Here is a 10904-nt window from a genome sequence, read left to right on the forward strand (position 1 = left end):
GAAAGCGGGGCGCAGGGTAGGGACCCACCGGGAGGGGTTTTTGAGTCTTCTTTGGAGATAGGGGTGTCCATGAAGCGGACACCTTAGGCCCCATAAAAGGAAAGCCTGACTTTGGGTCCCAGCGCTGAGGCGCGCAGGGCAGAGCAGTCCCGGTGTGTATCGTGTCACTTGTCTTTTGTGTGTTATGTGTTGTTTGCATATGTCATGTCTTTTACCTTAGGCCTTGGTGGGGCCTGTCAGAAACCCTGGCATCATTGTTAGCATCTGTGATCTCTGCATTCCTTGGCCTGGCACCAATGCCATAGAACTTTTGACTCGGGAGCTCAGACAGGCATCAGACTATCTTGTCTCTTTAGAAGCATCCGGTCAGATGTCTTTTCAGGTCTTGTTCTGAGCTGTATGGACAGCTATACCCCACCAGGATCCATTAAGGCGGACTAGGACTCGAAAGAACATGAGGGCAGGTAGAGGCTTCTGGCTGTATCATTCTTGGGCATCCATCTTTGCAGTTCTTGGAATAAATCATTCAGTTAGCATCTTCTTCCTCCAGGTTTCTCTGAGCCTCATCAGCTCACCATCGGTCTCCCCTTGCTCATCTCCTTTTGCATCTTCTCAGTCCTCGCAGCCATTTTCCTTGCCAGGAGATTTCTGTCCGTGTCGTGTTCCCGTCGTTTGTCACGTCCCGTCCCGTGTCACGGGTGTCTGCACACATTTGTGCCGGAGCTGCTCTGCCCTGCCACATAGCCTGGTGCAATAGGAGAAGTCCCGGGGACTTGAAGTTTGTAATGCGGGGTGTAGTTGGACCCTAGATGGACACAAGATATCTGGAGCTTTTAAGTTATCCTGCAACAGTTTGACCCTTGTCCTAACTTTTTTTTCAGATTCAGATGGATTAAATCTGTGCCAGAGGGCCCCATCCCAGGTGAGTGGTTTCCCCCGAGCAGGTGAGGCACCATTTGTCTCTGCAGCAGAAGTGTATGTGGTGACTCTGTTACAGCTCTGTTCTTTGTCTTTCTTTTTAGGAACTAAGTCTGGATACCAGCAGTCAAGGTGAGCAGTGGAGAGAAGTAGCTGTTATTGCTCCAGTCTCAGTTTCTGGTGCTGCTCTAAGCTTCCATTCTCTTTTTTGTACTTTAGGCAATCCACTCGGAGCCTGTCAAGCCCTCGTCACCAGCCGGCCGATGCACCGGGTTCCCTGCACGTGTGAGCCCTGTGGATGCATTACAGGACCTGGCGATGAAACCCTGAACTCTTCTATTTAAAGGTGCCATCCAGGTGGCCTTCAGCAGCTGCTGAGGAGTTGCGGTGAGTAGGGGAAGTAGGGAGGAGGAGCCAGGTTCCACTCAGGTTTCAGCCATGCCAAATCACCTCCTCTCCTCTTAACTCAGGCACCCCCTGTGACGACAGCCTCGGTCTCCGAGCATGCCCGAAGCGTGTGGCCCGAGCAGCTGAGCATTCTTAGGGGAAGGGTGAGTAGCACACTTGTGGGGTTTTGGCCAATGGGCTGCCAAGATCGGGCATTGATGTTTGGTTTTCTTTAATACAGCTGTCTAAGAGACACCAGCCCGGTGCCAGCAGGACCTTCCCAGCTGACGAAGTGGCCTTTCTTCGCACCGGAGACCGGCATCCTCAGATGTCCGAGAGATAAGTAGAGGGCCACGACCCACAGAGGGGATGAAAGCAGGGTGCTGGTTTGGGAATTACTGGGAGGGGTTTTTGAGTCCGCTTTGGAGGTGGGGGGTGTCTATGAAGCGGCCCCTTAGGCTCCATAAAAGGAAAGCCTGACTTTTGATCACAGTGCTGAGGTGCGCAGGGCAGAGCAGTCCCGGTGTGTATCGTGTCACTTGTCTTTTGTGTATTATGTGTTGTTTGCATATGTCATGTCTTTTACCTTAGGCCTTGGTGGGGCCTGTCAGAAACCCTGGCATCATTGTTAGCATCTGTGATCTCTGCATTCCTTGGCCTGGCACCCATGCCATAGAACTTTTGACTCGGGAGCTCAGACAGGCATCAGACTATCTTGTCTCTTTAGAAGCATCCGGTCAGATGTCTTTTCAGGTCTTGTTCTGAGCTGTATGGACAGCTATACCCCACCAGGATCCATTAAGGCAGACTTGGACTTGAAAGAATGTGAGGGCAGGTAGAGGCTTCTGACCGTAGGATTCTTGGGCATCCATTTTTTCAGTTCTTGGAATAAATCATTCAGTTAGCATCTTCTTCCTTCAGTGTTTTCTGAGCCTCGTCAGCTTGCCATCGGTCTCACCTCGGTCATCTCATTTGGCATCTTCTCAGTCCTTGCAGTCATCCTTCTTGCCTAGAGATTTGTCTGTTGTGTGCCCATTGTTTGTCGTGTCCTGTCTGTCCCGTGTCACAGGTGTCAGCACACACATTTGTGCCGGAGCTGCTCTGCCCTGCCACATAGCCTGGTGTAATAGGAGAAGCCCCGGCGAGTTGAAGGTTGTAATGTGGGCTGTACTTGGACTCTAGATGCTATTCCTATATTGACCTAAGGTGTTTGCAGCTTTTGAGGTATCCTGCAGGTGTTTGACATATGTTCTAACTTTCTTTCAGGTGCAGATGCATTGCATCCATGGCAGAGCCCCCCATCCTGGGTGTGGGGGTTCCCACAAGCAGGTCAGTCACCATTTGTCTGTGCAGGGGGAGTGTCAAGTGTGACCCTATTACAGCGCTGTTTTTTGTCTTTATTTTTAGGAAGTATAGCTGGATCCCAGCAGTCAAGTTCAAGAGAGCAAGGTGAGCAGTAGCCTTTCTTGTTGCTGAGGTCTGAATTCTACGGGGGCAAGTCTAAGTCTCCATTCTCGTTTTTGTGCCTTAGGCAATCCACTCAGAGCACGCCAAGCTCCCATCCCCAACCGGCAGACGGACTGAATTTTCCACCCTGATGAGCCCTGTCTTCTGGGTAGCAGTCAGGAACCACCGAGGAGTTGCGGTGAGTCAGGGAAGTAGGGAGGAGGACCGAGGGTCCAGTCAGTTTTCAGCAATGCCACATCACCTCCTGTCTTTTTAACCCAGGCGTACCCCACGACGACGGTGTCGGCCTCCGAGCGTGCCCAAAGCGTGTGACCGGAGGAGCCGGGCCTTCTTGGGAGAAGGGTGAGTAGCAGACTTGTGGGGTTTTGGCCGATGGGCTGCCAAGATCGGGCACTGATGTTTGGTTTTCTTTAATATAGCTGTCTAAGAGACACCAGCCCGGTGCCAGCAGGACCTTCCCAGCCGGCCTTTCTTCGCACCTGACACGGACCGGCATCCTCAGATGTCCGAGAGATAAGTAGAGGGCTCCGACCCAGAGGGGATGAAAGCAAGGTGCTGGGTTGGGACTCCTGGGATCGGGGAGGGGAGGTCTTGAGTTGGCTCTGGAGATGAGGGTAGCCAAGAAGTGGCCCCTTAGGCCCCCTAAAAGCAAAGTCTCACTTTGGATCACAGTGCTGAGGTGCACAGGGCAGACCAGTCCCGGTGTGTATTGTGTCACTTGTCTACCGTGCATTATGTCTTGTTTGGGTGTCTCATGCCTTTTATCTTAGCCCTTTGAGGGGCCTATCAGAAACCTCGGCAGTATTCTTAGCAGCCACAATCTCCACATTTCTTTGGCCTGGCACCCAGGCCATAAAACTTTTGACTCGGGAGCTCAGACAGGCATCAGAATTGCAACTCTTTGTAAGCATCCAGTCAGATGTCTTTTCAGGTCTTGTTCTGAGCTGTATGGACAGCTGCACCCTGCAAGGTTCTATTATGGTGGATTAGGACTTGTAAGAATGTGAGGGCAGGTAGAGGCTTCTGACCGTAGGGCTCCTGTGCATTCATCTTTGCAGTTCTTGGACTAAAACATTCAGTTTAGCATCTTCCTTCTCCAGGGCACTCTGAGCCTTATCAGCTCGCCATCGGTCTGTCTTACCTCGGTCATCTCATTTGGCATCTTCTCAGTCCTCGCAGTCATCCTTCTTGCCTAGAGATTTCTGTTTGTGTCTTGTGCCCATTGTTTGTCGTGTCCCGTCTGTCCCGTGTCACAGGTGTCAGCACACACATTTGTGCCGGAGCTGCTCTGCCCTGCCGCATAGCCTGGTGTAATAGGAGAAGCCCCGGCGAGTTGAAGGTGTAATGTGGGCTGTACTTGGACTCTAGATGCTATTCCTAGGTTGACATAAGGTGTTTGCAGCTTTTGAGTTATTGTGCATGTGTTTGACATATGTTCTACCTTTCTTTCAGGTGCAGATGAATTACATCTGTGGCAGAGGGTTATGGTTACGAGGTGCCAGGCCTTCTTAGGAGAACGGTGAGTAGCAGACTTGTGGGGTTTTGGCCGATGTGGTGCCAAGGTCAGGCGTGGATGTTTGGTTTTCTTTAATATAGCTGTCTAAGAGACAACAGCCCGGTGACAGCACAACTTCCCAGCCGGCGAGGCGGCCTTTCTTCGCACCCGACACGGACCGGCATCCCCAGATGTCTGAGAGATAAGTAGAGGGCCACGACCCACAGAGGGGATGAAAGCGAGGTGCTGGGTTGGCACTCCTGGGATGGGGGAGGTTTTGAGTTGGCTCTGGAGATGAGGGTAGCCAAGAAGTGGCCCCTTAGGCCCCCTAAAAGCAAAATCTCACTTTTGATTACCATGCTGAGGTGAGCAGGGCAGAGCAGTCCCGGTGTGTGTTGTGTCACTTGTCTGTTGTGCATTATGTCTTGTTTAGCTGTCTCATGTCTTTTATCTTAGCCCTTTGAGGGGCCTATCAGAAACCTTGGCACCAGTCTTAGCATCTGTGCTCTCAGCGTTCCTTGGCCTGGCACCCATGCCATAGAACTTTTGACTCGGGAGCTCAGACTCTCATCTCTTTTTATAAGCATCCAGTCAGCTGTTTTCTCAGGTCTTGTTCTGAGCTGTATGGACAGCTATACCCCACCAGGATCCATTATGGTGGACTAGGACTTGTAAGAATGTGAGGGCAGGTAGAGGCTTCTGGCTGTAGGATTCTTCGGCATCCATCTTTGCAGTTCTTGGAATAAATCATTCAGTTAGCATCTTTTTCCTCCCGGGTTCTCTGAGCCTCATCAGCCCACCATCAGTTTCACCTCGGTCATCTCATTTTGCATTCTCTCAGTCCTCACAGCCATTTTCCTTGCCAGGAGATTTCTGTCCGTGTCGCGTCCCCGTCGTCTGTCACGTCCCGTCCCGTGTCACGGGTGTCAGCACACACATTTGTGCCGGAGCTGCGCTGCCCTGCCGCGTAGCCTGGTGCAATAGGAGAAGTCCTGGGGACTTGAAGTTTGTAATGTGGGGTGTAGTTGGACTCTAGATGGGATTTGTAAATGGACAAGATATCTGGAGCTCTTAAGTTATCCTGCAACAGTTTGACTCTTGTCCTAACCTTTTCTCAGATTCAGATGGATTAAATCCGTGCCAGAGGGCCCCATCCCGGGTGAGGGGATTCCCCCAAGCAGGTGAGGCACTACTTGTTTCTGTAGAGGAAGCATAATTGGTGGCTGTTACAGCATTGTTCTTTGTCTCTCTTTTTAGGAAGTTAAAGCCGAGAGCAGCAGTCAAGGCCAAGTGGGCGAGGTGAGCATTGACTAGCGTACAGAAGCAATTGTTATTGCTGAGGTCTCAGTTTCTGGTGCAGCTTTAAGCTTCTCTTTTTTTTTTTTATTTTAGGTGGTCCGCTTGCAATCTATCCTAGCTGAGCATATCCGTGCCAGGTGGGTGCGAGCTTAAGGTATTGGTGTGGCATATTTGTCAGATTTGGGAGGTTGTGTTTTCACAGTATCTCAGCATGCTTTTCTGCTTTGTTACTTTGCAGGTGCTGTCGCTGCCCTAGGTACGCCAAGGAACAGAGGAGGGCAGGTGAGTCGGCGTTTAGGCAGGCTGACTCATAGGTGAATGTTATGCAGCAGCATGCTAAGCGTGTACCTTTTCTCTTTGCAGGTATCTTCTGGCCAGCCTCTGGAGTCAAATCAAGATTTGAGGTGAGCCGGGGCAGTGGTGCGGAGGAGTCCCGGGGATTACTGTTGTTGAGGGCAATAGTCACCTTTTCTGTTTTGTCTTAGGTACCCTGAGGAGGCTCTTACCCAAAGCTTAGAAACGGCAACACCGAAGCACACGTGGAGAACATATCAACGTCCACGTGCGACCGAGGATGGATTTTGTCCGCTCCTCTTCCAAAAGCTAAGTGTCGGGGCCAGCGGTTGGGAGAAGGGGACAAACCTTTACTATCACAGGGGGCAATTTCACGTCAGCTTAGCGGAGAGGTCTGTAGCGGGACAGGCTCTCTGGAAGTAAAGGGAGAGGGTTTCTCCTCAGCCTCACCAGAGCCTTTGACGGGCAGGGCAGTTCCAACCCATCTCCACGTTCTCGGGAACTTTGCGTCGTCCGCCTTCCTCGACTCGACGTCGTCATGGATATTTCCCCTGAGGAGCTCGCCTTCAGGTCTGGAGCTACAGCCACGGTCACCTGGCAGTCGGCTTCCTTCTCTAGGCTCGCCGAGCCTCTCGAGCATCCTCTTAACTGCTTCGGCACTAACTTCTTTTAATGAGTTACGTTTCATCATCACGTGCCATCATCATAGGGCTTTCTTTCCTTTGGTATCATCGGCCTCTGGCTCATCTTGCGCTACGAATCTTGGGTCCATAAGTTGAAAGTGCTAGGCAGTTTACTCGTGTCTCTGTTATGCCATCCGTGTCTATGTTGTGTCGTCCGTGTTATGTAGTCTGTGTCTATTGTCTTCCGTGTCATAGGCCTCTCTTACATCTCGATGCTTTACAGGCACTATCTTGTGCCATATAGGCAGTATTTTCCTCACATTCCTTCCCAGATATAGCTTATTCTGGCATCTTTACATTTTTACTCTTTGAGACAGGAAAGGATTACAAGATTTTCTCATCCATCTTCCTTCTCGCTACCAGTTTTGGTAGTGCTTTTTTTTCCATGCCATTATCTTGGACTTCTAGAGGGAGCGTCTTACACCCTCCTCAAGTGACTGCAGTTGTTCTGTAGGTTCCATCTTCTCAAAGGGTATGGGGCCCAACAATTAATCTTCCACAGAGTTATCTCAAGTCTTGGCTTATATTGCGTGTACCTATGTTGGCTTGTATTGTGTGTACCTATATTGCATGTACCTTTGTTGGCTTATATTGTATAGGCTTATATTGTATATACTTATATTGCGTGTACCTGTGTTGGCTTGTATTGTGTGTACCTGTATTGCATGTACCTTTGTTGGCTTATATTGTATAGGCTTATATTGTATATACTTATATTGCGTGTACCTGTGTCGGCTTATATTGTGTCTACTTACACTGTATGTACACTTGCACTGTATGCATAATATACTGTACTTATAATATACCACTTATGATTGGAGCTGCCCTGCCCTGGCATGTAGTCATAGTTAGGTAGAACAGTTGTAAAAACTTTACTATTCATCTGTCTTTTATGGGATTTTGGGTCGAAAATTTATTGGTCCAGAGTGGGGAAAATTCCTAGCTGTCAGCCACAAGTTGACGAATTCCTGTTGTCTCACAGGTCCTCGAGGCTACCGATTTCCCCAGAATCTACCATTTGACGTCAAGGAGCAGCAGCCAGAAGACGCGTCGAAGCACGTTCTTCAGCGTCTCGAGTAAGGGCCATAGTGAGCCTGTAAGCAGGAAGAGCGTGTGAGTGTGTGTGAGAGCACATGACTGTGTGTGTCTGTGTCCACTCGTCTCTGTGTGTGTGAGCACATGCTGACTAGTTTTAACATTGTGTATGTGACTTTTGCTTTTCAGGTTTTGTAATTCATTTTTAAATTTAGAATAAAAAATCCCCAGCCGGGGGGGTTTTTTTTTTTTCCTCCCGGCTGGGTTTTTTTTTCCTCGGTCCCGGTCGGTCTGAGAGGCGACGTTCGTCGCCAAAGTTTGGGCACGGACCATCCAGGGACCGGGGTTTTTGTCAGGCAGGAGGATTTTTTTGGAGGCTCCCGGGACCCACATTCCCGAGGAGCGGCTCAAATGTGTGCCGGGGGTTAGCAGAGAGGTTGAGGTGTGAGCGAGGGTGGGTTTGTGTGTAAGCTGAAGGAGGTGTGTGTGTGTGTGTGTGTATGTGTGTGTTGAAGGGTTGTAACCTTATATGACTTTTGCTTTTCAGGTTTTTCAAATCATTTTTAAATTTAGAATAAAAAATCCCCAGCCGGGGGGGTTTTTTTTTTTTCCCCCCGGCTGGGTTTTTTTTTCCCGGGTCCCGGTCGGTCTGCGAGGCAACATTCATCACCAAAGTTTGGGCGCAGACCGTCCAGGGACCGGGGTTTTCGTCAGGCAGGAGGATTTTTTGGAGGCTCCCGGGAACCACGTTCCCGAGGAGCGGCACAAATGCGTGCCGGGGGTTAGCAGACCAGTTGAGGTGAGAGTCAGCGTGGGTTTGTGTGTAAGCTGAAGGAAGTGTGTGTGTGTTGAAGGGTTCTAGGGTTGTAACCTTGTATGACTTTTGCTTTTCAGGTTTTTCAAATCATTTTTAAATTTAGAATAAAAAATCCCCAGCTGGGGTTTTTTTTTTTCCCCCCGGCTGGGTTTTTTTTTCCCGGGTCCCGGTCAGTCTGCGAGGCAATGTTCATCGCCAAAGTTTGGGCGTGGACTGTCCAGGGACCGGGGTTTTCGTCAGGCAGGAGGATTTTTTTGGAGGCTCCCGGGACCCACGTTCCCGAGGAGCGGCTCAAATGAGTGCCGGGGGTTAGCAGAGAGGTTGATGTGTGAGCGAGGGTGGGTTTGTGTGTAAGCTGAAGGACGTGTGTGTGTGTGTATGTGTGTGTTGAAGGGTTGTAACCTTATATGTTGTGTGTGTTTGTGTGTAAGCTGAAGGAGGTGTGTGTGTGTGTGTGTATGTGTGTGTTGAAGGGTTGTAACCCTTATATGACTTTTGCTTTTCAGGTTTTTCAAATCATTTTTAAATTTAGAATAAAAAATCCCCAGCCGGGGGGTTTTTTTTTTTTTCCCCCCGGCTGGGTTTTTTTTTCCCGGGTCCCAGTCGGTCTGCGAGGCAACATTCATCACCAAAGTTTGGGCGCAGACCGTCCAGGGACCGGGGTTTTCGTCAGGCAGGAGGATTTTTTGGAGGCACCTGGGAACTGCGTTCCTGAGGACCAATGATTGCTGGGGAGTAATTTAGCAGTTGTGATGGCAGTGATGGTGAGTTTGTGTGTAAGCTGAAGGGGGTGTTAATGGTAGATGAGTGTTGTTTTCTGTGTGCTTTTGTTGTTTTGCGTTTCCTGTAACAATAAATCAACATCTAATGAAAATAGAAAAAGGTTATTGCTTTGTGTTAATATGTGTATTGCTCTGTATTGCATTTGCCTTACCTGCTGCATTTTGCTGTGCTGCTCTGTATTGCTGCTCTGTATTGCTGCTCTGTATTGCTGCTCTGTATTGCTGCTCTGTATTGCTGCTCTGTATTGCTGCTCTGTATTGCTGCTCTGTATTGCTGCTCTGTATTGCTGCTCTGTATTGCTGCTCTGTATTGCATTTGCATTAACTGCTTCATTTTGCTGTATTGCTCTATATGTAAATTAGACTTTTAGCAGTGTGTCTATGCATTGTGTCTGCACTTGCATTTGTATACACTGTTTCCATCTATTTTGCTGATGTATAAATAAAAGCATTCTTTCAATAAAGTTGTCACCCTTAATAAAGATACCCCCTGCCCTTCCTTTCCCCACCGTGGCTCCTGTCTTTTTTTGGTGTGGTTTTGTCATTTCTTTCCACTGTATTTCTTCCTTTTGCTCCTCACTTTACTGTTCTATTTCTAACTTAACTTCCATCTATCTCTAACCCTTTGTTTCTGTTTTCCTTATCACTGTCAATCTCAGTCTTCTTGCTTCTTTTTCTCTCTGTGTTCTCCTTTTCCTTGGTTTGTGTTTTTTTTTGCTCTTAGTCTTTTCCTTTTTCACCCCACTCCTAAGTTTTCACTTTAATCCTAACCACTTTCCTTTCCCTCTAACTCCTGTCCTTCTTCAGTTCTCCCACCCTCCTTTTCCTGTCTCACTCTGTCTTTCTGTTTTATTTTCTTCTCTGTCTTTTCCTCTCTGTCTCCTCTCCCTCTCTGTCTTCTCCCTCTGTCTCTGTTCTCTCCTCATCTCTTCTTTCTCTGTCTTTGTCCCTGTGTTCTCTTCTCTCTCTGTCTTTTCTCCTCTCCCTCTATTTTTTCCAACTCTTTGCCTCTCTCTCTTTTCTCTTTGTTTTTCTCTCTCTCTCCTTCTTCCCCCCTCTCTCTGTCTCCATCTCTTTTCTCTCTCCGTCTCTTTTCTCTCTCCTTCTCTTTTCTCTCTCCTCTCCCCCTCTCTCTCTCCTTCTCTTTTTTCTCCTCCTTCTCTCTCTCTCTCCTTCTCTCTCTCTCTCTTTCCTTGTCTTTCTAACTTTGTTTTCCTTTCTAGCTTTAGTTTAAAAAAGCAGCAGTAGAAACTTTCAGGCTCCCTGGGAGTAAAAAAAAAAAAAAAAAAATTAAAAAACCAAACCATTTACTCCCTGGGAGCCTGAAATTTCCTACTGCTGCACCGGACATATAGTTTTTTCTTCTTTTTACTATATACAGTATATAGGGATCCCACCTGTCAGCAATTAATACTAATCAGTAGTCCCCACCCACAGACACACCCCTCCCATAGTGCTCCCACCCCTACATCCCACACACACCACCCCCATGGCTGCCCCCCCCTCACCAGACCCACCCCCTGCAATCCAGCACCCCAGCCCATGCCATTTACATATAGATCATGCAGTCACAGCACCACCTGCCGTTTACTCGCGAGTACTGCACTCACAGCGCCCCCTGCCGTCTGCAACCGGGTACTACATGCACAGCGCCACCTGCTGCTTGCCGGCCGGTACTGCACGCACAGCGCCACCTGCTGCTTGCCGGCCGGTACTGCACGCACAGC

General features: G+C 49.1%; 2 long non-coding RNA genes across 2 annotated transcripts; both read left to right on the forward strand.

Moving 5' to 3' along the window:
* The first annotated feature begins 2535 nt into the window (after window positions 1-2535).
* On the forward strand, window positions 2536-3440 carry LOC143693148 (uncharacterized). Its single transcript, XR_013180658.1, has 5 exons — window positions 2536-2634; window positions 2713-2754; window positions 2837-2950; window positions 3034-3114; window positions 3192-3440. It is a non-coding gene; the product is annotated as an uncharacterized LOC143693148 (long non-coding RNA).
* Window positions 3441-5308: 1868 nt separating this feature from the next.
* Window positions 5309-7756, forward strand: LOC143693147 (uncharacterized). The gene is made up of 6 exons (XR_013180657.1): window positions 5309-5448; window positions 5525-5566; window positions 5660-5703; window positions 5805-5848; window positions 5930-5970; window positions 6052-7756. It is a non-coding gene; the product is annotated as an uncharacterized LOC143693147 (long non-coding RNA).
* Window positions 7757-10904: the final 3148 nt, after the last annotated feature.

Source organism: Agelaius phoeniceus, unplaced genomic scaffold (assembly GCF_051311805.1).
Source record: "Agelaius phoeniceus isolate bAgePho1 unplaced genomic scaffold, bAgePho1.hap1 Scaffold_311, whole genome shotgun sequence".
Classification (NCBI taxonomy): Eukaryota; Metazoa; Chordata; class Aves; order Passeriformes; family Icteridae; genus Agelaius; species Agelaius phoeniceus.